The sequence below is a fragment of the Rousettus aegyptiacus genome, unplaced genomic scaffold, assembly GCF_014176215.1.
Source record: "Rousettus aegyptiacus isolate mRouAeg1 unplaced genomic scaffold, mRouAeg1.p scaffold_m13_p_9, whole genome shotgun sequence".
NCBI classification, from domain to species: domain Eukaryota; kingdom Metazoa; phylum Chordata; class Mammalia; order Chiroptera; family Pteropodidae; genus Rousettus; species Rousettus aegyptiacus.
In genome coordinates, this window is record NW_023416312.1 from 83,861,576 (window position 1) to 83,887,572 (window position 25,997).

Sequence of the window (25,997 nt, forward strand, 5' to 3'; positions counted from 1 at the left end):
ACAGTTTTCCATTTTATTCTGTGTGTGCCTTATCTCCATTCCCATTTGCGAATTTGGATCTTTGAATCTTCCTCTTTTCAATCATTGTTGTCTCAATTTGTCCCTATGTATGCTGAATGTTCATTACTATCTTGCTATAGAAATTCTCTTCTTATTTAAGCTTATAATGTCCTGTTCTTAGTTCTTAATAAGGATTGCACTCCTCTGCTTCTATTGCCTTACTCCAAATTATGTAATTTTTATTCGTTATTTTATTTTAGCTGAGCTGAGCACCTTCAGTATTTCCTGTAATGCAGGTCTCATCGTGGAGAATTCCCTCATTTTTTTTGTATATCTGGAAAAGTCTTAATGTCTCCTTAATATCTAAAGGAGAGCTTAGCTGAATACATTATTCTAGGTTGGTGGTTCCTTTAACTTAATAGTTTAAATATTTGATTCTATTCCTTTATGGCTTGAAGGTTTGTGCTAAGAAGTCTGATGATAATCTTATCAGTTTATCTTTATAAGTTACTGTTTTCTTCTCCCTGCCTGCCTTGAGAATTCTCTTTGTTGTTGATTTTTGATAATTTTAATACAATGTGTCTTGGTAAATGCCTTTTCGGTTGAGATAATTGGGTGTTCTATTGACTTCTGGAATTCCAAACTCCAGCTCATTCCTTAGATTTGGGAAATTCTCATCAACTATTAAAATGCTTTCTAATCCCTGTTCCTTTTCCTCGCCTTCGATAATGCCCGTTATTCTTATGTTTCCTCTCCTGATGGTGTCACCTAGTTCTTGTATTTCTCTTTCATTATTTTTCCTTCTTCATTTTCTCAATTCTTCTGATTTATTTCTAGAGTTCTGTCTTCAATATTACCAATCCTTTCCTCCATTTGGTCAGCTTTATTTCCCAAGCTTGCTATTTCTTGTTTCAACTCTTGCAGTGTGTTCTTCATCTCCAGAAGTGCTATTTGGTTCTTTTTGAGGGTTTCAATCTCCTTGCTCTGCTCATCTAGTTGTTTATTTTCAGTTCCTGAAATTGTCGATATGAATCGTTTTGGATCTCACTGAGTTTTTTCAGAAGTACCATCCTGAATTTCCTGTAATTTAAGTTGCATACTTCTATGTCTATAAGCTCATTTTCTGGAGATTTTTCTCTTTCTTTCTGAGATGTCTTGTCACCTTGGTTGTTCATGGTGTTTAATGGACTATTTCTGTGCCTGGGCATTAATGGAAATGTATTCTGCTTTTTTTCCAGAAAGAAGATTTATTATATAAAGGTCTCTCTTTAGCTCGTTGCAAAGAAGTCACTTTTCTTTTGATTTCCAGTAGGCGGCGTCTAAGCCTCTTTGATACTTTTTTTATATAAAGCCTTTATTTTGCTTTTTTTTTCCTTACAGATGTTTATTAGCAGTCACTACTATCAGTCTCATTCCCTTTCAGTGTTAGCGACAGTTTTGGTAGCTTTTACTCAAATTTCCCTGGGGCTCCATGGTGATCAGTCCTGGAGGATATGGATAGAAGGGCCCTCTGGATTGGGTGTCGGGGGCTGCAGCTCAGCCTTGATTTTATAACTGCAGCTGGTAAAAAGCAAGTGTTGTTTCTCTGCCATCCTCTTCCTCTTCTTTCTGTCTTGATGACTGGGTCCTGCTGCTGGCTGGCCATGAGGAGCTCACAAGTCTCCCAGGCAGGACTGTTCAGAGAACTCGTTGTATCTTCTCCCATTCCCCTCCTCCCTCAGGTAGCTCCAGCCTCTGAGAGAGTCAGGTTTCATTATTTCTCCCAGTCCACTACCTGACACCCGGGGTTCTGACCTGTGGTAGCTCCTTTGCGCAGATCCCATGCTCAGATGTGCTGGTGTGCAGCTTGGGTGTTTTTTGTTGACTTTAAATGTTGAGCTTAGTGTTGTTTCAAGGGGAAAGATCTGGGGACATCTCTCACTCTGCCACGTTTCTCCAAACTCCCGAAAACAGGCTTTTAAACAAATGCTAGAAGTAGGACCCAGTGTTTTTACTTCTGGATATTTATTCAAAGAAACCCAAAACACTAATTGAAAGAGACATGAATTCATGTGTTCATTACAGCATTTTTTACAGTAGCCATGATATGGAAGCAATCTAGGTGTCCGTCAATAGATGACTGGGTAAGGGAGAAATGTTACATATATTTAATAGAACATTACTCAGCCATAAAAAGTAATAATGAAATCTTGCCATCTTTAACAACATGGGTGGACCCAGAGGGTATTATGCTGAATGAAATGTGTCTGACACAGAAAGTCAGATGCCATATGATTTCACTTATATGTGGAATCTAAAAAACAAAATATACAAAAAGCCCTCCCCCTCCCCCGGAGCTAGCTGAAAAAGGGGCAGGCAAAAATGCTCATCTCTGTTTCTCCTGGAAAAGAGTTTAACTGCATATATTCCATGCTGGAGCCCAAGGGTCTAGCTTCAAATCAGCCTGCATCTAGGCGCTGACTGGGATCTTCCCAGGAGACTGAAAAAGCCAGTAGGCACTGTCCTTGCCTTCTATGTTTGGCTTGCTACAAAGATGAAACCATGTGCCCAGCTTCTCCCTCAAGGAGTTTGTCCATAGATCTAGTGCCCCAACTTTTATAGCTGCCACCGGTGGGACAGGCCCTCAAATTACCTAGCTCTGAGAGCCAATGAGGCTTGACATTTGTGAGTCACCCAGGACCACATTAAAGAAAGACATAATTTCTTTAATTGGTTTATTAACACTCCCATGGTTATTGCCTGGGCTCATTTCAGATGCAAGAAATAAAATTGCCCATCTCCCACTTTCTCCCTGGAAAGCATTTAGCTATATACATTCTTAGCTATAACTCAAGAATATGACTTCTAATCAGCTTGTATCTGAGTGCTGAGTGGGGCCTGAATGAGCTCCTGGTAACTTATCCTGCTTTCTCCCTTGGATTTGCTCCAACAATGAAACCAAGCCTCTAGCTTCTCCCTGGAAGGAACTTATCCACACATCTAACACTGTAACATTTATGGCTGCCACCTGAGGGATGGGTATCCATATTACCTAGCTCTGAGATCTGACAGTACTCAGTGTTTGTGATTACTCTGGAACCACATCAAACTAAGAGACAGTTTTATACAGAACTACAAGGACTTCCTATGTCTATCCCCCTGGGCTCAGCACAAAGGGAACAGGCAGAAAAGCAAAGCTTCTAATTTTTCTCTGGAACACATTTGACTGAATCCTTTTTATAGATGCTGCCTGAGGGATTGTGCTTCTCATTAATCTGCACCTGGGTTTTGAAAGGGCACATAATTAGTAATCATCTGGGAGCCTGAATGGGTACATGGAGACTCCCTGAATCTTCTTCCTCCAGCTTGTCCCAGTGATACAACCAAGTCTCCACTCTTCCCTGAAAATAGTTTGTCTGCACATTTGCAAAAAACTTCTCTACAAAATACTAGCACCTAATTAAACGGCACATTAATAGAATCATATACCACAAGTGGGGTTTATCCCTGGGATATAAGAATGGTTCAATATGTGCAAATCAATCAATGTGATACACTACATTAACAGAACATAAAACAAATCCATATGATAATCTCAATAGATGCAGAAAAATAATTTGAAAAAATTCAACATCCTTGCATGATAAAAACGCTCAAGAAATTAACTATAGAAGGAATGTACCACAACCTAATAAGAGTTACATATGCTAAGCCCGTAGCTAACATCATAATGGTGAACAGCTGAAAGTTTTTCCTCTAAGATCAGGAACAAGACAATGGTGCCCACTATCACCATTCCTATTCAACATAATACTGGAAGTCATAGTCAGAGCAATTAGGCAAGAAAAAGAAAGAAAAAACATCCAAATCAGAAAAAAATAAGTAAAATTTTCTCTGTTCACAGGTGACATGATTGTATCTATAGATATCCTAAAGAATACCCACAAACTGTTAGAATAAACTAGTTCAGTAAAGTTGCAGGATACAAAATATATATATATAATTCACCTGTGTTTCTATCCACTAACAACAAACTATCTGAAATAGAAATGTTAAAAAATCCCATTTAAATAGCATCGAAAAGAATAAAATACAGAGGAATAAATTTAACCAAAGAAATAAATGATCTGTACCCTGTAAACTATAAGACACCCATGAAAAAAAATTGAAGAATACAGAAATAAATGGAAATAAATTCCACGTTCATGGATCACAAGAATTAATACTGTTAAAATGTCCATACTACTCAAAGTGATCTACAAATTCAATGAGATCCTTATCAAAATTCCAATGACATTTTTCAGAGAAAAAGAAAAAAAAATCCTAAACCTTGTATGGAACTACAAATGACTCTGAATAGCCAAAGCAATTCTGAGAAAGAAAAACAAACCTGGAGACATCACACTTCCTGATTTCAAACTATATTACAAAGCTATAGTAATCAAAACAATGTGGTACTGGCATAAAAATAGACACATAGACCAAAGGAACACAATAAAGAGCTGAGAAATAAACCCACACATATACAGTCAACCGATCTTTGACAAGGGAACCATGAATACACAATGTGGAAAAGATAGTCTCTTCAATGAATGGTGCTGGGGAAACTTGATATTCACATGCAAAAGAATGAAATTGGTTTGTTATCTTACACCATACATAAAAATCAACTCAAAAGATTAAAAACTTAAATGTAAGACCTGAAAATGTTATGCTCCTAGAAGAAAAAATACGGATAAAATCGCTTTTTGACATTATTCTTGGCAGTGAGTTTTTAGCTATAACACCAGATAAATAGGCAACAAAAGAAAAAATAAAAAGTGGGACTAGAGCAACTAAAATGCTTGTGCACAGAAAAAGAAATAATAAAAAAAATGAAAAGGCAACCAACAGAATGAGGAAAAATTACAAAGTACATATCTGATAAGAGGTCAATATCCAAAATGTATAAGAAATTACTATGACAGTAGGGGAAAAAAAGGAAAATATTAGGAGGAGGTAAAATAATGGAACAGGTGATAGATGCTCTGTACATCCCTCTGGCAATCAAATCAAAGTTGTAATAAAAACAAGGAGCAAACAGCAAGGAAAATCACCTAGAATCTAGATGAACAAGCCATACAAACAGGGAGAAAACTAAGAAATCACCATGAAACAGCAGAAGGTAGGACAGGGTGAGCACACAAGGCTACCCCAACCCCAACTGCTGAGTGGGACTGAGGTCATACCAGTGGCAGCCTAAAGCTGCAGATGCCTTTTAAAAGGGCCGTATACTCGAGCAGACTTTTGTGGTGATGAACCTGCTAGCTCTGAGCATCAGCACCAGGTTATCTGTGCAGGGGACACCAGGGACTTACAGGGGAACACTGAGTTGTCGGAAAGAGGGTCAAGGTGAGATTCGCCCTGTACAGAAGTGCCAGCGAGTATCAATTGCTCCTCTGTTAAACCCTCCCCCTCCCAGTGCATGGATTCAGTGGAGCCATAGATGAGATGTCATCAAATTGAATGACAGAACTTTCTCTTCCCAGAGGATTCCCTGAAACTCTGCCTCCCCCAACTTGTGGCACCACCACAGCCACAGCCACAGCCAGGTATGTCCTTGGGGAATAAGGTGCTGCTTGCTGAGCAGAAGAGACTCACACTAGCGGCAGCTGGCCTCTGTTTCTGGTGTGGACTCTTGGGGGTAATGATAAGCACAGCATCTGTGGATTGCTTGCTGAATCTTAACAGGTGACCCTGGAGGGGTACAAGCTGGGGTTAAATTTGGCCTGCAGTTTAACCCTTCTAATGGATTGTGCCCCTGGACATCTGCTTCACAAAGCCACACTAATAAGACTGGGAGACTTAGGAGCTTTGTTTATACTTAGAAACAGACACAGAAAGGCAGTCAAAATGGGAAGACAAAGAAGCAGAAACCATATGAGAGAAGAGAACGGAGATCCAGATATAATCGAGTCAAGTAATCTAACAGATGCAGAGTTCAGAACAGTGGTTATAAAGATGCTCACTGAACGTAGTGGAAGTGTAGATGAATTCAGTAAGAACTTTAACAAAGAGATAAAAAACGTAAAAATAGAAATGGAAATTAGAAAAGAGAACCAATCATAAATGAAGAATACATTATCTGAGATGAGAAGTATGTTAAATGGAATAAACAGGAAATAAAGAAGAGGATCAAATGACCTATATAGAAGATGGGAAAGCCAAGGACACTCAATCAGAATGGCAAGAAAAAAGAGGCCAAGACTATAATAATAACTTAAGGAGCCTAAGGTACACTATTAAAAGTAAAAATATCCATGTCATACGGGTACTAGAAAAAAAAACATGTTGAAGAGCTTTTTGAAGAAATAATGATAGAAAACTTCCCTAACGTGGTAAAGGAAATAGACATACAACCCCAGGAAGCTCAGAGAGTCCCCCAAACCAAGAACCCAAAGGGGCCTACACCAAGATACAACATAATTAAAATGCCAAAGGTTAAGTACAAAGAGAGTATCTTAAAAACAGCAAGGGAAAAGCAGGTATTTACCTACAAGGGAGCACCCATAAGACTGGCAGCTGATTTATCAAAAGAAACTATGAAGGATAGAAGGGCTTAGCAAAAATATTGAAAGTGATTAAGACCCAGGATCTACAGCCAAGAATATTTTATCCAGCAAAGCTGTCATTTAGAGTTGAAGGACAGATAAAGAGCGTCCCAGACAAAAAATAAGGTAAAGGAATTTGTCATCACGAAGCCAGTATTACAGGAAATGTTGGAGGGACTTCTTTAAGAAGAAAAAAACACATATCAAAAACAGGAATACAGAATGGTGATAACTACATTTCTATCAACAATTACCTCAAATGGAAAAGAATTACTTGCTCCAACCAAAAGATAAGTTGGCTGCATGGATAAGAAAAGAAGACCCCTACATATGCTGCCTACAAGAAACTTCTGATTAAAAAACAAACAGACTAAAAGGAAGGGGATGGAAAAAGATTGATGGACCTAGAAGGTATTGTGCTGGATAAAATTAGATAAAGACAAATACCACAACTGATTGGTTGTGGGGGGATATTGTGAGGAGTATGAGGGGAGTCCAGAAGCATTCACAGTTTGCTTTCCTTAGGTTTCCTTTCTGGCCCCCCACATGGCCCCACCCAAGTGGCAGACAGCTTGGGTGGGACTCCAGAGTTAGGAGCGGTGAGGAACCTGAACCCTTATCTCACTGTGTCCAGCAAGTAGGCACCCAGCCACAATGATGGAGCTGCAGAAGGTGCAGATCATGGAGGAGAAGCTGCTGTTGCCAGGGTAGTCACCTGAGGTGGCTGAGAAACGCTCCGTGGAGATGCCTTATGGCTCTATCTTTTTTACTGTATGTGACAGCCCCAAACCCAAATGCCCAGTGATCTACAGCTACCATTATGTGAGGCTCAACTACAAATCTTGCTTCCAGCCACTGTTTCAATTTGGAGATATACAGGAAATCATTCAGGATTTTGTGCAGATTCATGTGGATGCCCCTGGGATGAAGGAGGGTTCTCCTGTGTTTCTTGTGGGATATCAATATCCATCTCTGGACCATCTTGCAGATGTGATCCTGTATATCCTGCAGTATTTAAATTTTTCCACAATAATTGTAATTAGTGTTGGAGCTGGAGCCTACATCTTATTGTGATATGCCCCTACCTTATCAGATATAGTTGAGGGGCTTGTCCTCATCAACATTGATCCCGATGTCAAGAGCTGGATGAACTGGGCAGCCCAAAAGCTAACAGGCCTTACCTCTTCCATTCCAGAGATCCTTGGACATCTTTTCTACAAGGAGGAGCTGTCTGGAAATTCTAAGTTGATACAAAGTACAGAAATATAGAAATACACATGCACGCGACCTGTAGAACATTGAATTATACTAGAACAGCTAAAACACTGGCCGAGATGTTTTTTTTTTTTAAACTTCATTTTGTGTGTGTGTGTGTGTGTGTGTGTGTGTGTGTTTGTGTGTGTATAACCAATATACTGTATACTTGAAATTATAATTTCAAGTACACAGTATATTAGTTAGACATTTACATAGTTTATAAAACAATCCCCCAATTGCTCTTTCTCTCCACTGGCTCTCCACTTAGCTAATACAGTAATGCTAACTGAATTTCCTATGCCGTGCTCCCCATCCCCATGACCATCTATCAACTACTAAGTTGTACTTCTTTAACCCTTCACCTCATTCTCCCAGCCCCACAACCCACCCTCCCTTCTGTCTGTCACCAGATTGTCCTCTATATTTGTGTCTGTTTTTTATTAGTCTGTTCTTTATGTTCCTTAGATTCCTGATATAAGTGAAATCGTATGGTATTTATCTTCCTCTGACTTATTTCATTCAGCATAATAACATCTAGGTCCATCCCTGTCATTGCAAATGGTAGGATTTCATTTTTTTAATGGCTGAGTAATATTCCATTGTATATATGAAACATAACTTCTTTATCCAATCATCTGTGAATGAGCATTTAAGTGGCTTCCATATTTTGGCTATTGTAAATTGTACTGCCATACACATTAGAGTGCATAGATCTTTACAAATTATTGTTTTGGTTTTCTTTGGATAAACATCCAGAAGTGCAATTGCTAGGTGAAAAGGTCTATTCAGTTTTGATTTTTTAAGAAACCTCCAGACTGTTTCCATAGTGGTTGTACCAATTTGCAATCACACCAACAATGTATGAGACTTCCTTTAATTCCGCATCCTCGTTAACACATGTTGTTCTCTAATTTATCGATGATGGCCATTCTAAAAGGTGTGAAGTGATATCTCATTGGGGTTTTAATTGGCATTTTGCATGATTAGTGACCTTGAGCATCTTTTCATATGTCTATTGGCCACCTGTATTTCCTTTTGGGAAAAGTATCTGTTCAGGTCTTCTGCCCATTTTTTACTTTGATTGTTTGCTTTTTATTGTTGAGTTGTATGAGTTCTATATATATTTATGATATTAAACTCCTATCAGATGTATCATTAGTGAATATCTTCTCCCTATAATTCAGTTGCCTTTTTGTTTTTTTGATGGTTTCCTTTTCTGTACAAAAACTTTTTAGTTGGTGTAGTCCCATTTATTTATTTATTTTTCTTTTGGTTCCCCTGCCTGAGGAGATATAGCTGAAAGGAAATTACTGTTAGCAAAATTAGAGTCTACTGCTTATGTTTCCTTCTACAAGTTTTATGGATTCAGGTCTCACATTTAAGTCTTTACTCCATTTTGAGTCTATCGTATATGGTGTAAGAAGGTGGTCCAGTTTCTAATGTTTTTTTGCATGTATCTGTCCAATTTTCTCAACACCATTTATCAAAGAGACTGTCGTTACCCCATTGTATATTCTTACCTCCTTGTCATATATTAAGTGAACATATAAGTGTGGATTTATTTCTGGGCTCTCATTCTAGTCCATCAATGAATGAATCTGTTTTTATGCCAGGACCATGCTGTTTTGATTACTGTAGACTTGTAGTATAGTTTGATATCAGGTAGTATGATACCTCCAACTTTGTTCTTTCTCAGGATTGCTGTGATCTTCATTATTTCCTTCCTTCTCTTCACTTTGGGTTTTGTTTGCTATTCTTTTTCTGGTTCTTTCAAGTGTAAGGCTCAATCGTTTGTTTGAACTTTTTCTTGTTTCTTGAGGTAGGCCTGTATTGCTATGAATTTCCCTCTTCAGACTGTTTTTGTTGTGTCCCATAGATTTTGAGTCATTGTGTTTTCATTTCCATTTGTCTCTAGGTATCTTTTGATTTCTTCCTTGATCTCATTGATTACCCATTCGTTGTTTAGTAGCATGTTATTTAGCTTCCATGTTTTAGTGTGTTTTCCAGTTATTTTTTCTTTTTGTACTTGATTTCTTGTTTTATACCGTGGTGATTAGAGAAGACAGTTGATATGATTTCAGTCTTCTTAAATTTATTGAGAGTTGTTTTGTGTCTATCCTAAAAAATGTTCAAGACATGGTTTTGAGTGTGGAAATGATATCACCCTCAAGTGCCCTGTGATGCTGGTGGTCAGAGACCAAGCACCCCATGAAGTTGCAGTGGTAGAATATAACTCAGACCTGGACACAATCCAGACCTTTCTTCAAGATGCCCAATTTTAGAGGTTAGCCCCAACTGACTCAGCCAGGCAAGGTAACTTTGGCCATCAAGCACTCCCTGCAAGGCATTAGCTGCATGACCTCAATCTATGTGACTTGCCTATACTATTCTCACAAAGCCTCCCTGACCAAGGAAACATCCATTGATGGCAACTAGTACTGCTCTCATACCCCATCCCTTAGGCATGAGACTTGGAATATCCCTACAGGATCCCTGGGGCACACCATGGAAGTCTCTTGTTGAATGGCCCTTTTGGCCTTGTATGGGACCCAGCACTCGACTCCTCCAGGACTATCCTAGGAGTTATATAGGGCACTGGGCCAGAGTAAGCAAGGAAAGCTGGGAAGATCATGTGTGAAGATGAATTTGATCTTTAATTGGTACCCTAATCTTGACCTCTAACTTGTGATTTCCATCAGTTCCTTGGAGAGATATCCTAATATCTCTTAGGGACTGAGACTGCTAGATCATTCCTCTCCCTCATTCTAATGTTAAGGCAGAGAGGGCATGTATCCCTTCTCCCTAAACTAGGTATCTATAGATTAAGGATAAAAGGTTGTTGTAGTTGTCTATTGTGTATCCCCCAGACTCTCCCTACTCATCCCATTGTAAGGGTAGAGTACTTGGGATTAGGGTTTCATTCACCAATGTGGATATGGTTCCTACTAAACCCTTCAGATCTTTGAAAGTTGTTGGCCTAAATGAATGAGGCAGGCGAGGCTTGCTGGTGAGTTAGTGGTCCTCAGGTTGTGATAGAAACATACAGTGTGTAAATGGAAGTTGGAATGGAAGGTGGTGGGCAATGAACAAGTTTGAAGGAAGGCTTGGAGCTGGGGCAATATGAAGGAGCCTGGGGCCATTGGCTGAACTACCTTTGGTAGCTGTCTAGACAGTGCATGCCTAGAGTGGGAGGGTTGTGGGACTCAGGCTGGGGCTAGGTTGCTTTGGGCTTGGAAAGGGCTACCTTGGGGCTCTGACCATAATGTGTGAAAAGTATGCTTCTGTCTCCCACAGTTTCTGTAGAGGAATCTGCAAAACAAAACAAACAAAAAACACACGTGTATTTGTACAATGGAATATTATTCAGCCTTGAAAAAGAAGGAAATCCGGTCATTTGCAATAACATTGGTGAAACTCAAGAACATTATGCTGAGTGGAATATACCAGACAGATAAAGATAAACACTACATGACCTTGCTTACATGTGGAATCAAAAAACCCTCCAACTATTAGACAGTGAAACAATTGTTTCCAGGGGTTAGGGTTTGAGAGTAATTAGGACACGTTGGTCAAAGTGTAAAAAATTTTAGATCAGGAATGGGAAACAGCTGTCCGCATCACCACTAGCATTCTATCTACTACTGGAAGTCCTAGCTAGAGCAAACAAGCAAGAATAAAAATAAAAGGCATCCAAATAGGAAATGAGGAAGTCAAACTCATGTTTTCTAGATGACATGATTCTTTATGTAGAAAACCCTAAATACTCTATTAAAAAACTATCAGAAATAATAAACAAATAAAGTAAAATTTCAGGATACAAAAACAATGTTCAAAATCCATAGTGTTCTTATATTCTAATAATTAATTTTAAGAAAAAAAATGAAAAAAATTCATTTTTCAATTACAAGAAAAGGATAAAATATCTAGGAATAAACCTAATGAACCATGTAAACGATGTATACACTGAAAACCATAAGGCTTTATTAAAATAAATTAATGGAGACACAAAGAAATGGAAAGATATTCCACGTTCATGGATTGGAAGATTCAACATAGTTAAAATGACCATATCACCTAAAGCACTATACAGATTTAATGTAATCCTCATAAAAATCTTATCTGAACTTTTTAAAGAAAGAAAAAATTGTCAGATTTGTATGAAACCACAGAAGACCCCTAATAGCTAAAACAGTCTTGAGAAAAAAAGAACAAGGCTAGAGGTATCACCCTGCTTGGCTTCAAATTATACTACAAAGCATCAATAATCAAAATGACATGGTATTTGCAACAACATAGATGGACCTCTAGATAATCACGCTAAGTGAAATAAGCCAGACAAAAAAAGTTGAAAATCACATGATATCACTTACATGTGCAATATAAACCTAAAAGCAGCAAATGAGCAGGACAAACAGAGACTTATGGACATGGACTATAGGCTAGTGGTTACCAGAGGACTATAGACTAGTGGTGGGGTGGGGGAGGAGTTGGGAGGTAGACGGGGGGTAAAGGGGATCAAATATATGGTAGTGGAAGGAAACTGGACTTTGGGTGATAAACACACAATAGAATATACAGATGTCAAATAATAATGTACACCTGAAAATTATATAATTGTATTCACCAATGAGAAAAAAAAATGGCATGGTACTGGCAGGAAAACACACAGAACAATGGAACAGAATTGGGAGTCCAGAAATAAATCCCTGTATATATGGGCAAATAAGTTTTGACAAAGGAGCCCAAAACATACAGTGGAGAAAGGAAAGCCTCTTCAATAAATAGTGCTGGGAAAACTGGAAAGCCACCTGCAAAAGAATGAAACTAGACTGTTTTCTATCACCACACACCAAAATTAACTCAAAATGGATTAAGGATCTGAATATAAGACCTGAAACAACAAAATACATAGGGAAAAAAAAACATAGAAATTAAACTCAAGGACCTTGGACTTAAAGAGGCTACATATATATGTGTGGGAAAAATGAGACATTTATAAAGGTATGCACTCAGGTCTAACTAGTGAGTCCATCATTGAGGAGAGACAAATTTTTATTCTTCAAAGTCATGGTGGTTCCCTTCCTTCATCTTTACCTGGCAAGGTGAACTGATTTTGAAAAACTGAGCTAGCTTGAACAGAAAGCTAGAGGATGACACCTGCAGGGTTGGGGTGCAAACACTCCAGTTGAGTCTAAGATATTCCTCAAAAATAATTCCTGGGACAAGAAGTCCCATTGTTAAATTTTTTAAAAATCTACTCCCTTTTATCCAAGTCTATTCACATGTCAAATCACACACACAGATACACAACAGCAGAGTTTCCTCTACTAATGTCTCTCAGCTCTTGTGTGCTCAAACAAATCTTTCAATGGAATAGAGATTTGATAATTATGGGGGCTTAGGGAGTCCTGTGAATCCTGCTACTCCCTTGAGTATAAATTATATTCTCAATAAATCCCATCATAGCTACAATGTGTGTGGCTAGAAGAGGGAGACACCATTGAAAAGAAGGCAGTTGTAGGAAGTGATTAAAGAAAATCTGGACTGAATTGAGAGGTAAAGACAAGGAGATATGGCATCACATATCCAAATAATTACTGGGTAAGTTTCAGGATTACAGAGATTTGAGAGCAACAATTAATTTTCTGTATACTAAAGAAATATTTTATAAAATTTATGGGATTATGGCTTTAAGGAGAGACAGGGCAAAGATGAACCATATTAAAGGGAATCCAGCCAGGACAATAATAATACAGTTTTATTTATTTGTTTGTTTGTTTATATTATGGTGACATTGGTTACAAAATCCAATGTTTCAAGTGTACAATTCAATAGTAAGTCATATATACATTACGTTGCATGTTTACCACCAATAGATTTCTTTGTCACCACATATTTGACCCCTTTTACCCCATTTACCACCCCCTCCCATCATACCCACTGGTAACCACTAGTCTACTGTCCATGTCCATTAGTCTGTTTGTCCTATTTATTTGTTGCTTTTAGGTTTATATCCCACATATAAGTGATTCATGTGGTTTTCAACATTTTCTGTCTGGATTTTTCTGCTTACCATGATTATCCGTGTTGTCCCAATGGCAGTATTTCATCTCTTCTTATACATTGTATATATGTACCTCATCTTCTTTAAATGATCATCTATTGTAGGAAATGAGAGTAGAGACATTAACAGGGAATCAGATCATTTAGGCCTAGAAGTGGAGAAATGGCTTTGTCTTTTATTCTGAGGGTGAGGAAAAGCCATTGGAGGGTTTAAGCAAAGGAATGGCATGACATCACTTAAATTTTAACAAAGTCACTTTAACTATTATGTGGAAAATAAATTCTGGGAGCAAGATGAAGAGCAAGAGAGAAAACATAAAACACCAGCTAAGAAACTGTTGCAATAATGCCTTCCACTAAAGTAGTAGCAGTAGAGGTAGTAAGAGTGAATTGGATTATGAATGTCCTTTGAAGGTAGAGTGAATCGTATATGCTGATGAAACTTTTTTTTTTAATTGTAAGAAAAAGACAAGAATCAAGGGTAACTGCAGGGTACAAAGGGCCTGAGCAACTGAGAGAATGGATTTGCTATTATTGTGAGAGAGATTAGGAAAAGCAGTTTTTAGAGGAGTAGATAGGAGTTCTGGACATTTTAAGTCTGAGTTGCCAATTAGATATCCAAGTGGAGATATCTAGTAAGTAGTTGAATATATGAGTGTGGAGTGCTATAGAGAGGTCTGGGCTGGAGATATAAATGTAAGAATTAACAGCATGATTGTAGCACTTACAAAAGAGAAGGGGGTCCCAAGATTGAGCCTTAGTTTAGAGGTCAGGAAAATAAGGTGGAAATAGCAAAAGTGTTTGAGAAACAATAGCCAGAGAGGAAGAATGTAATATCCAAGTAAAGGGAGAGTTCAAGAAGGAGAAAGCAATCAATTTTGTCAAATGCTGCTTACAGAACTAACGAGATGAAAACTGATAATTGATCATTGGATTTGGCAATGAGGAGATCATTGATGGCTTTGATAAGTGCAATTTCAATGGAGGAAAAGGCCAAAAGATTAATTAGAATAGGTTTATGAGAAAACAGAAAAATTGGAGACTGGGAACATAAATAACTCTCCCAATGAGTTTTCCTGTAAAAAGGATGGGGGAAAGTACACAGAGGGAAGAAGTAGAGAGAGGGTTTTTGCTTCATTATGTTTTAGGATAGGAAAAATGTTTGACTACGGGAAAGTTCCAGTAAAGACAGATAGATAATTTGATGATGTTGGTGCATGAAGAATTTTTGGAGTCATATCCTTAAATAGGAGAAAGGATATTGGGTATAGTATACAAAGAGAGAGACTTTGGTAGGAGTGGGGCAGTGCGTCTGTGGTAACAGGAAATAAAACAGAGTATAATGAGCACGAGTGACCATAGGTGGATATATATAATGATACAAGCCTATGAAAAATCTCTTATGCATGCTTCTATTTTCGCAGTGAATTATCAAGCAAGAGCACCAGCTAAGAATAAGGATTAAAAAGGAGATGTTGGAGTTTGAGGAAAGAGGGCAAAGTATGAAATAATTGTCTAGGAGAGTGGGAGAATGAATACACTAGGGAAATGTACTCTAATTGGCAGCAGCAAGAACCCACTTGAAGTTCATTGCCATGAATATAAAGTGAGATAATTACCCAGGGTTTTTTTGCAGCCATGTTCATCCAGGTTTTAGGCTATGTATAATTAATATAAGGTTCTTAAACATTTCTGGAAGCAAAAATGTCAACATCGACCACTATTAATCCTAGTGAGTAGTATTGAGAAAGCATCTTCATGAAGGAGAGAATCTCAATCGCCACTGATCTTCTTCCCCAAAGAGAAGAGCTATATCCTTAGCTGGCCATATGTTTAATGGTTAAGAGAACATAAAGCTAGGAAAAGTTGGGGAACACTTAATAGCGCATTCTTGATGCATCCATGTGAACATATTTCTTAATCATCCCTGGCCTCTTTCCTCCCCTTTTACTCATTGCTCTCCATTGGAGAAGTGACTTACTTAATTTTTGAGCTTGGATGAATAACCTGAGCCTCTTTGTCTTGGCCTCCTCCTTTCTTCTCTTTTGGGATCTGCCTACCTGCGCAGGAAGGTATTTTCTGGTCCGCTTGCTTCACTTTCCCATAAGCTTAGCAAAGCAGGCTGTGCTCCTGTGGGGTAGACCTGAAATGTTGTGGGTAATAGTTAAGGGTGAGGCAGAGAACATCAGTAAGGTCCTCAAACCTAAGCTATGTTCTCCCATCGGCTGTATGAGTAGTAAAGCTGATTATTTTAATTTCCATTTTTCTGACCTCAGGTAGGAAATAAAGGTATTTATTAGTTCCCTCAAATCCCAATATGTCTTTACATTGTTCAAAATAAAACTGATTATTTAAGGTGATGGGAAATATAACTATATTGTGAAACTATATAACTACATGATAAAGTAGAAAATTACAAATCTGCCTGAAACACAGAGGATGCTCATTAAGTAAATGTCGAATGGATTTTGTAGAGTGGTACAACCAACCCAATATCTACTACAAGCCTCATTTGGCTACAAAGATTTTGGGGTAAATTTTTACTTCATTGCCAAAACTACCATTGCAAAAAAATATATATAAATCATTTTCCGACAGTTCCCTTTTATAAAACAGGATGAAACTTAATAAATAGAGATATAATAGAGAATAAATAGAGAATTAGCTATACCTTTCCAAAGTGTCCTAGTAATAACAGTGATGCTAATACTAATGATAATCCTGGTAAGACCTAACATTTATTGAGTGCTTTGCTTTATGTTTTCAGTGATTCTCATTTAATTCTCACAAGTGTACAAAGTAGGTACTATTATTATCTTTGTTTTAGAGGTAAAAACACTCAGGCAAAGTTAATTGACTTGACTAAGATCAGACAGCTAGTTAAAATGACAGTAGGACTTCAAATTTAGGAAGTTGGATTCCAGAGCTGCCTCATTAACCTTTAAATTATACTACCCAAAAGTCAGCAATTGAGCATGAAATATGTCCTTCCTAGTTACAGCAAGCGAACCAAAGCACATACCATGGGGAATTACTGAAATCCATAGAAACAAGCCCTGGGTTTCGATGGAGTTCATAATCTACTCTAAGCAACGGGAATGTACATTCTATGGATAATGAGACTAGGTAACTATATTTTCTGACACTCATTCTATATTTCATAGTTGGACAGGCCCAGAAATAGAAATTCTTGAAATGTATTTAAGGGAGACTCTGACTTCTCACCTACAGTCAATAAAGTGAACTCTAATCTCCCTAATTTATAAAACACCAGTGAATGAGAGGGCAAATCTTACAGTTTAGGTCAGCTGAAAGTGGGATATACTGTACTGCATCTGGGAAAATGTAGTAAGGCAGAAATCCTACTAATGCTGCTGTGTTCGTGGCCAGATGCTCCCAGAAGACAACCTCCTTGTGATCTGGAGTACGCACTACTCTCTGCACTTTCAGAAGATAATTGAAGCAGGTTTACTCTAAGTCTGCAGACACTGCACAGGGAGATGACATCACCATTCTTGTGTTTAATACTCCACTGATAATAATTTATGGCTGCAAAGAAAAGGAAAGAAAGAAGGAGAGGAAACAAGGAGGAAACTAATAATTGCTGGGTTATAGCGCTGTGCTAGGTGTTTTTCTATGCTCTCTTATTTAATGAAGTAGGTTTTATATCCAATTTAAAGATAAGAAAACTGAGGCATATAATTGGTCTGCTCAGGGTCACACTGCCACCAAGTAGTGGAGATGTGAATGAAATCTGCATTTATGTTTCAAAGCCTGTATGTTCTCAATATTGTCTTTTTGAAGGAGCTTGAGATCTCAATAGGTCCAATTCCTTTATTTTAAAAATGAAGAAACTGAGGCTAAGAGCATGAATCACCTTGCCCAAGTCCACAGGTTTCACTAACCTTCCTGTGGGTATACCGCAAGGAAGCAGAGTGAGGACCTTGGCAATCCCTGCAGGGCCTTACGCAGTAGGTAATTTTGCTGTTCCCTTCAGAGGGTGCACTTAACCCTCCTTGGCCACTGGGACATAGCAGAAACAAAGGCAATATCTGGATGACCTTTTGAAAGAGTTTTTCACAACATCATGATTAACATTTTCCATGTATGACTCACAGGCCAGTATTATTTTCTCATTTTCTGAGGAGAAAAAGACACTGTATGACATAAATAAAATTTTAACTAGAGATTCCTATTTAAACTGAATTCTAAGTGTGAGTAGCTCTGAAAGTTTAGGTCTAAGCTGGCCTTCACTCTTGGTCTGGGAGAGACAGGAATAAAGATAGAGGAGTGTCCCTTCTCATTTATTACCCCACTGCAAGTCAAGCTGTTTCTTGAAAATATCTGATGTGAGCCTTGCTATGCTATTCCTCAGGAACTGTGGAACTCACTAGAAATTGATCCATGCACAGATTTTGTGAATTTAGGCCATGGAATTTTTAGGCCCCTGGTGAGGAATAGCCTGTGTTCCTGTGCTAATCAGTATCTGTGACACCTTATAGATATCCTATAGATTTAATAGTTATTTGAAGACCAAGCAGATACCATGGTCTCATTGATTTTAATAAGAAGTGGAAATATGGGTTTCACAGTCAGTGACTTATATATAATACGTTTATTGAATGCCCACTCAGTGTCTAGACCTGTGCTAGTAGGCTCAGGTTGTAAGACGGTGAATATCACAGATGTGTCTCTACTCTCAAGGAACTTCCAGTGTAGCATGTTCATCACCAGTAAAACAACTCAGAAGCTTCCTGTTTAGGAGGATGGCAGAGATAAGATGACAGAATTAAATGGAGACCATGCCAGAGAGAAAATATGCTGTGCATAGAGACTGAGGTCACATGATATCATCAGACACTTGACTCAGGCTGGAATGACTGGGGAAAGTAGGGAGCTTAGGAATATTTCAGAAAGGCCTTAGAAGAAGAAGTAGCTTCTAGAGGCAACTTTGGCAGGTAAGACTGGTTAAGAGGTGTCAGTAGAAGCCTTTGACAGACATAGACATGGACTTAAGTTTAGCTACCTGCCTAGTGAACAATCTTAGACTGAAACCCAAGGGTTATGGCTGGGGCTGGCCTATGAAAAAGGAATGGAGAGTTCCCTAAATTAGGAGTAAGGAATAGCCCACCAGTATGGATGGGAGGGATGGAGCTAGGTTAGTAGAACAGAGAATCTATGGTCTGAACCTAATCAATGTGACCTGAGCTAAACTGAAAGTAGTCAGGAGACACACTTACAACTTTTAAAAATGGATTTCCTCTTTTATTCCATCCATCTCACCCAGAGTAGCAATAAGATTGTCCTCCCTACAACTTCATTATGCAGACAGAGGCTAGTACTGGAGAGAAAAAGAGATCACGATCTAAAGCTATGTGGTCTTTTGTGAAGGAACTTCTGTGATGTTAGATAGTAGCAACAGAACATTAGCTTCAGGGTTCCCTAGGTGTAGGAAATCCCAAGTCCGAAGGATCAGGAAGGTAGGCCTCAGCTGTCAGGTCATACCCATGCTTTTGATACTGGGCATTGCATTGCTTCACTTGCTCCAAGACAAATTTTGAACCACAGACTGGAGGGGTCATTATAAACTTCTACAACAGTCATTATTAACCCAATGCTTCTTTTTTAATAAAAAAACTCCTTCCATTATCCTGAAATGAAAATCATAGGTGATCCAACCTACCGCCACATGTAATTAAAAAAAAAAGTCTTATGATATAAAGGGGGGATAAAGGAAAAAGTGATTTATTTCTACATGTAAAGGCTTGGGCAGAAATACATAAGACAAATATGCTCTAACAAATTTCCAAAATTTATTTTGGAGGACAGTTCTAGTCCTATCAAGAACCATTGCTTTGCACTGACCTCAGTTCCCACATGGGCAAACTGGATTTCAGAGAAAGGAAAAATTAAATCATGCTGCCTTTTAGGGGGTCACTGAAACCTTTCAGTGGGGTCTACTTAACATTTCCAAATCGTAAATGTTCTGAAACTCCATGCTTAATACAAGGAAGCTCATGTTATTTTTGGCAAGTCTTGTTAAAATATAAGGCAGGGACTAAATGCACAGGGTTTTGAGTGAAAAATCTTTGAATTTTGGCTGCCACTCAGCAGTAATGTGACCCTGTGCCAGACATTTAACTCTCTGACTCTGTTTTGTCATACATAAATTGGAGATAAATTAGTACCTACTTTATAGAATTAGTGAAATATATTTTAAAAAGGCTCGATATACAGTAAGCCTCAATAAGTGGTACTTATTACTATTAATATTTGTAGCACCTTGAACTGCTTCCAGCACTGTTAATGCAATTGTCACTACTCCATTGCTGCTTTTGCTGCCACCGCAACTGCTACAGGAATCCCCAATTGGGAGCATCATTCTTTCAGCAACATTCTCTTGACCAGCTTAATATGATCTATTCTCATATGTATACTATATTGTATTAGGAAAGGTATCCTGACTATTTTGATTTTGTTCTTTCCTTTGCTGTGGAATAAGTTCCAAAGGATCAGGCTAGAAGGCATATAATGGTTGCCCTCCAGTGTTCCATCGAGTGCATTGTTTGATACTTCCAAACTGGTATCACAAGAAGGAGCCCAGGGACTTCTCCAAATTTCACGTGAGTTCCTGTCAACCCTCCATGTTGGAACACTTTTTGTCTTCCCTTCTTTGTTCACATTTTAAAACTTACCGTGCTAAGAACCTTTACCATTTATCCCTGGAGGCCTATGTGTCCTTAACCAAATAAGACCCCTGGTAATTTACCTTTCTTATCACAAAGTTCACAAAATAGAAAACCAGATTTGGTCTTCATTGTGATCCTGGTTCCAGTAATTTGTATTAACCCTATGATTCCTTTCAAGAATAATGAACCTTTGATTTGGGGCTTAGCCAGCTTGCAAGCCTGCCAGGCTCACACTCAAGTCCGGAGTCTCAAACAGAGGAGGAGGAGGAGGGGGAGACATAGGGGTCTTGGACTTTGGCAAACAATTGACATCCATAAGCAACTATGTCCCTCATATAGCTACTGAAACACCTAAACACACACTCCTCCTCCAATACTTTCTGCTTCTCATATGAAAGCACATTTCCCCAACAACTAATATGAACAAGGGCTCTTGGGAAGTGTTTTATAAGGAGTATGTGTGTGTTGGTGTGGGGGGTACTATGTCTCATCCTTTCCAATTTATGCTGAGGTTAGATACCTGTGTGAATTTTATATTCATTAATGTTACTATACCTAAGGCCCTAGGAGATTAAAACTATTTCTTATTTTAACACAATTTTTTGAGTTTCTTTTTCACAACTCTGAGACTATCACACTACTAATGGCCCTCAGGGTATCTGTCAGCTTCCTGCTGGGGATTGCTCTGTAATGTTTCAATCACAGCAAAGCACTATGATGGGGAGGAGTATACACATGTGTATGCATTCATGAAAGAACACACATCTCATAGCATACACCATAACTCTCATGCCACACACAAAAGCAGCTTCTCTAAATCTTTAGAAACTCTCAAAAAGAGAACCTCAAAAGTAACTTTTTTACATTTAAAATATGCAAATCACCATTATTAGAATTCATCAAGCACACAATATCACATATATTTAAACTGAGCATTTTCAAATATAATTTGCCTATCAATAGAGATGTATGAAACCAAAGAGAAATAAACTGGAACACACTGTGCAAGCATGTGTGTGCACATGGGTATGCACACACCCCCAAAAAGGTTACCTGAATTTTGTCCCAGTGTAGCTCAGAATTTTATGGAAGAATGTTTAAAAACAGAGATTTTAACAATGTAATTGTACTTAAGTGACCAGGAGAACAAAACTATGAGGTTAAGACTCCAGTAAGTTTTGTAAAATCAGGAAATCAACAGAATATTGATGAAGATAATGGCAGGAGATAGAAGAGCTGGCCGGCTCCCTTAAATCCACATAAGCCAGAGAATAGCACATACCACTTTTGACACAGCACACTTCATCTCTAATTGCATCATTCTTCCATGCTGTCTCCATCGCTTCTTGTAGTCACTGAACAGTTCTTCACCCTCCCTGCAACATCTAATCATTCAGTACCTCCTATTTAATTTCAATCATGACTGTATGACTTTGTCACAAGAGCCTTGCTTCACAGGTTGCACTCTGTAGTCAGCTAATTTAATGGTGCCCTTGTCTCTTCCTTTCATGAGTTTCAGCTAAGCTCATATCAATAATTTGAATTCCTGACTATGGGAAGAGCAGCCCAGCATGATGGTAAACAGTTCAGGCTCTGGAGTCAGACATAGCTGTACTTAAAGCACACTTGCTAGCTGTATGATCTTTGGCACGTTATTTAACTTCTCTAAGCCTCAGTTTTCTTTTATGAAAAATGTAGATTGTAATAGCATTTAGAGCACAGGATTGTTGTAAGGACAAAATATATCAACGATGTAAAGTATCTGGTGTGGAAAAGGCATTCAGTAAACGTTAGCCAATGCCACTTCATCAACATCAACATCGTCATCACCATCATCATCATCATTCCTGCTTCCACTGTGATTTAACTGTCTAGATGAACTTTACATAGAAAGGTCTTTCTATTTACCCCTGAAACATTAAGCTTCTAATATCCATGAAAATAAAGAAGCTCCTCTTTTTATCCTCGGATTCTAACACTATATATTTAATTTATTTAAATTCCTACGAATTAATTTCAGGAATTTTCTAACAGTTACATGCTTGCCTTGTGGCTACAAAGAGTTATGGAGAACAAGGTTCTGGCCCTTGGGATGTTGTAATGAAATATAATCACTGCCTCCCAGTAATACCACATGCAATGGAAAGTCCCCCAAAGAGATCTCTGAAAACACAGTTCAGGTAGCTGGCATGTTGCATGGCAGCCAAACACCTATTCAGGGCTACCTGAGCCTGGGCGGGCTGGCAGGCTCAGGAGCTCTTTGATCCCACTGTTCCTGGAAGACTCCTTGGACAGGATTATGCCAAGAAACTAGTCATTAAGGGTGGCAAAGGAAGCAAAGGCGGTGTGATTAGTGATGTCTTGAAGGACCCAGAGGTGTGCACAGACCACGTCCGACTTACCACGCATGCCATAGGTGTCAACATCTACAAGGAGGTCCAGGATGTGGTCCTGAAACCAGAGGCCAAGCATCCTGAATGGCTGTTTCAGATAAATGTGGGTCCCCCAACAAAGAAGCTAGAGGAACTGAACCATGAGACCTGGGAGTACTAGTGGCTGCTGCGGAAACATAACATCTGGTGCCACGATAGGCTGAGCAAGAACCCAGAGCTATAGTAGGGGAGGGACTGGAACACTCAGACCCACCAAGGATCTTGGACAGGACCCAGAGGAGGACCCCGGAGGGGCATCACCTCTTCCCCATAGTGCCTCATGGAAGACTCTTTATTTTCCTGGAAGAAACAGATTTTTCCTTACCTGGGTTTCCACGTGGCCCTGGCTGGATCAGGGTCCTGGGGACCAATAAAGATCTCTTGGGGCTGTCAAAAAAAATTCTCCCAAAGAGAGACTAGGATACTATTAAGGAGGTTATGCTGGAGAGCCAAACCATGACAAATGTCTACTATACGTGTGAGTGTAGTATGAAAACTACTAACCTAGACCTTAGGAAGGCAAATCTTAATAATAGTTTTTTCAGCTTTCCCCTTCTCCCAATACCCCCTTCCACACTGAAGAAGAGCAACATAAGAATAAAGTCATCACATTCCACTGCATTGGTCCACTGTCCTAGGAGTTCAAGAGACAGCATCTTTCTTGGGATCTCTTCTCCAAGCAGTCTCTTGCTTCTGTGAAATTAGACAAGTATCAGCTTTATTCTCTTTGTCTCCTCTTCTCACTTTCTTTCTCTTTTGGCTTAATTTCTTCCATGAGGAAAGAAGACAAAAAGAGGGAAGGGACACAGAAAGGCTAACATGAGTTGTTCTAGGTATAGGGGGAAGATTCTCTGAATCTTTTTTTCCATCTTTCCCCCTAAAATCACCCTCAATTGTTGGATATTACTACTATCATAGCAAGAAAAAAAATGTCAGGAGTCTGGTCATGATGACGTAGAAGGTAAATACTGTGCTTGTCTCTACTAACAACCTTATTAAAATTAAGACAAAATTGGAGAACAACCATCACCGGGAGTCACCTGAGGTCTGGCTAAACACAAGTCCTAAAACTGGGGACATACAAAAGAGGTCAACTCAAGACTGGTAGGAGGGACAGAGACATGAAATAGTATGGTCCTACAACCGCATGTGATGGACAAGAATTGGGAGGGTTATTTTGGCTGCAGAGCCCTCCCCATGGAAGAGGGAAAGGTCCCGGCTCCGCCCTAGACTACCCAGACCAGGGTTCCAGTGCCAGGAATAGAACTCCCCACAACCTCTGGCTGTGAAACCCAGCAGAGATTGTTGCTGAGTGAGAGAGAAGGCTGTGGGAGTCACAAATATTCCAATTAGAGGGACTTCATGGACTTACTCGGTGATGCACTCATTTGCTCTGAGCTCCAGCTCTGAGGCAGCTGCTCGAAGAGAGCTAGAGACAAACGGGAAAGAACTGAGTTGTTTGGCTTCAGGGCAAGGGCTGGAGGGATAGCTTTCTTCTGGACAGAAGTGCTATCAGTATCCATTGTTGCTTTGTTGAGCCCTCCCCTCTCACAGCATGCGCATATAGGCAGATGCCATATCTGAGTCTCCATCAACCTAGTTAACACAGGTACTGCTTCCTAGGTGATTCCCTGAGACCTCATCCCTCCCAGCTTACAATCCTTCCCCAAGCTGCCTCCAATGTTTTCTTTGTTTCCATAAAAATGACCTGTCTTGGCTAATGCTGAGGACTTTCCTAAAATCTCTTATAGGCTCACAAAACACAAATAAGCAGCACTAGCCTCATTGTGTCCTGTACCTCTTGCTGAGCAGCCCTAAGCCCCATAGAAGCAGTAGCTAGCCTTGGTTCCTGGCTTCGCCTCTCAAAGTACCTATGAGCTCAGCATAGGTGGTCACCATCTGTAGGTGGCCCTGGAAGTATATAGGCTTCAGCTGAACATGGTGGGCAGCCGGGCCACTCCCAGGAGGCCCTTAGGCTGGCATACCTGGTGGCCTGATTCTACCAGAGTGGGAGCCAGAACACCACCCAGGGCTGTATCTGAGGAGGACACACCCAAAGGGCAGACTGGGCAGGCACCAGAGCCCTACTTATGTGAATCTTGCTCCATAGGTTCGGCCCTTCACCAACAAATCCTCACAACCAATCCGCCCAAAGGTCAATCCCTCCCATTGACATGCGAACAGCAACCAAGGCTCAACTACAACAGGAGGGCACATACAACCCATGCAAGAGACACACCATGGACACCTGGCTTAGGTGACGAGGAAAGCCTATGCCACTGGGTATCACAGGCTACTTACTACATAAAGCCACTCTAAGACTGGGAGACTTAGGAGCCCTACTTAATACATAGAAACAAACACAGGGAGGCAGCCAAATGAGAAGACAAAGAAACATGTCCCATGTGAAAAAAAAGGGAAAAGTAAAAGCACAACAAAACTCCAGAAAAAGAACTAAACAACATAGAGACAAGCTATTTACCAGATGCACAGTTCAAAAACACTGGTTATAAGGATTCTCAATGAACTAAGGGGAAAAATAGATGAACTCAGTGAGAACTTTAATAAAGAGACAGAAAACATAACAATGGAGTCGGAAAACATAAAAGGGAACCAGTCAGAAATGAATAAAACCATATTTGAGATGAAGAGTATGTTAGAGGTAATCAATAGATTGGATAAAGTGGAGGATCAAATCAGTGATTTAGAAGACAGGGTAGTGGAAGACACCCAATCAGAACAGCAACAAGAAAAGAGAATCCAAAAAATGAGGATGGTTTAAGGGGCTTCTGGGACAACATCAAGTGTACCAACACCCGCCTCATAGATGAAGAGAAAGAGAAAGAGCAAGGAATCAAAAGCCTATTTCAAAAAATAGTGATGAAAGATTTCCCTAACCTGACAAATGAAATAGACATACAACCCCAGAAAGTGCAGAGAGTCCCAAACAAAATGAACCCAAATAGGCCCACGCCCAAACACATCAT

General features: G+C 39.3%; 2 pseudogenes; both read left to right on the forward strand.

Moving 5' to 3' along the window:
- The first annotated feature begins 7,223 nt into the window (after nt 1–7,223).
- LOC107506463 lies at nt 7,224–10,349 on the forward strand (annotated as a pseudogene).
- A 12,425-nt stretch (nt 10,350–22,774) lies between these two features.
- On the forward strand, nt 22,775–23,194 carry LOC107506462 (annotated as a pseudogene).
- Nucleotides 23,195–25,997: the final 2,803 nt, after the last annotated feature.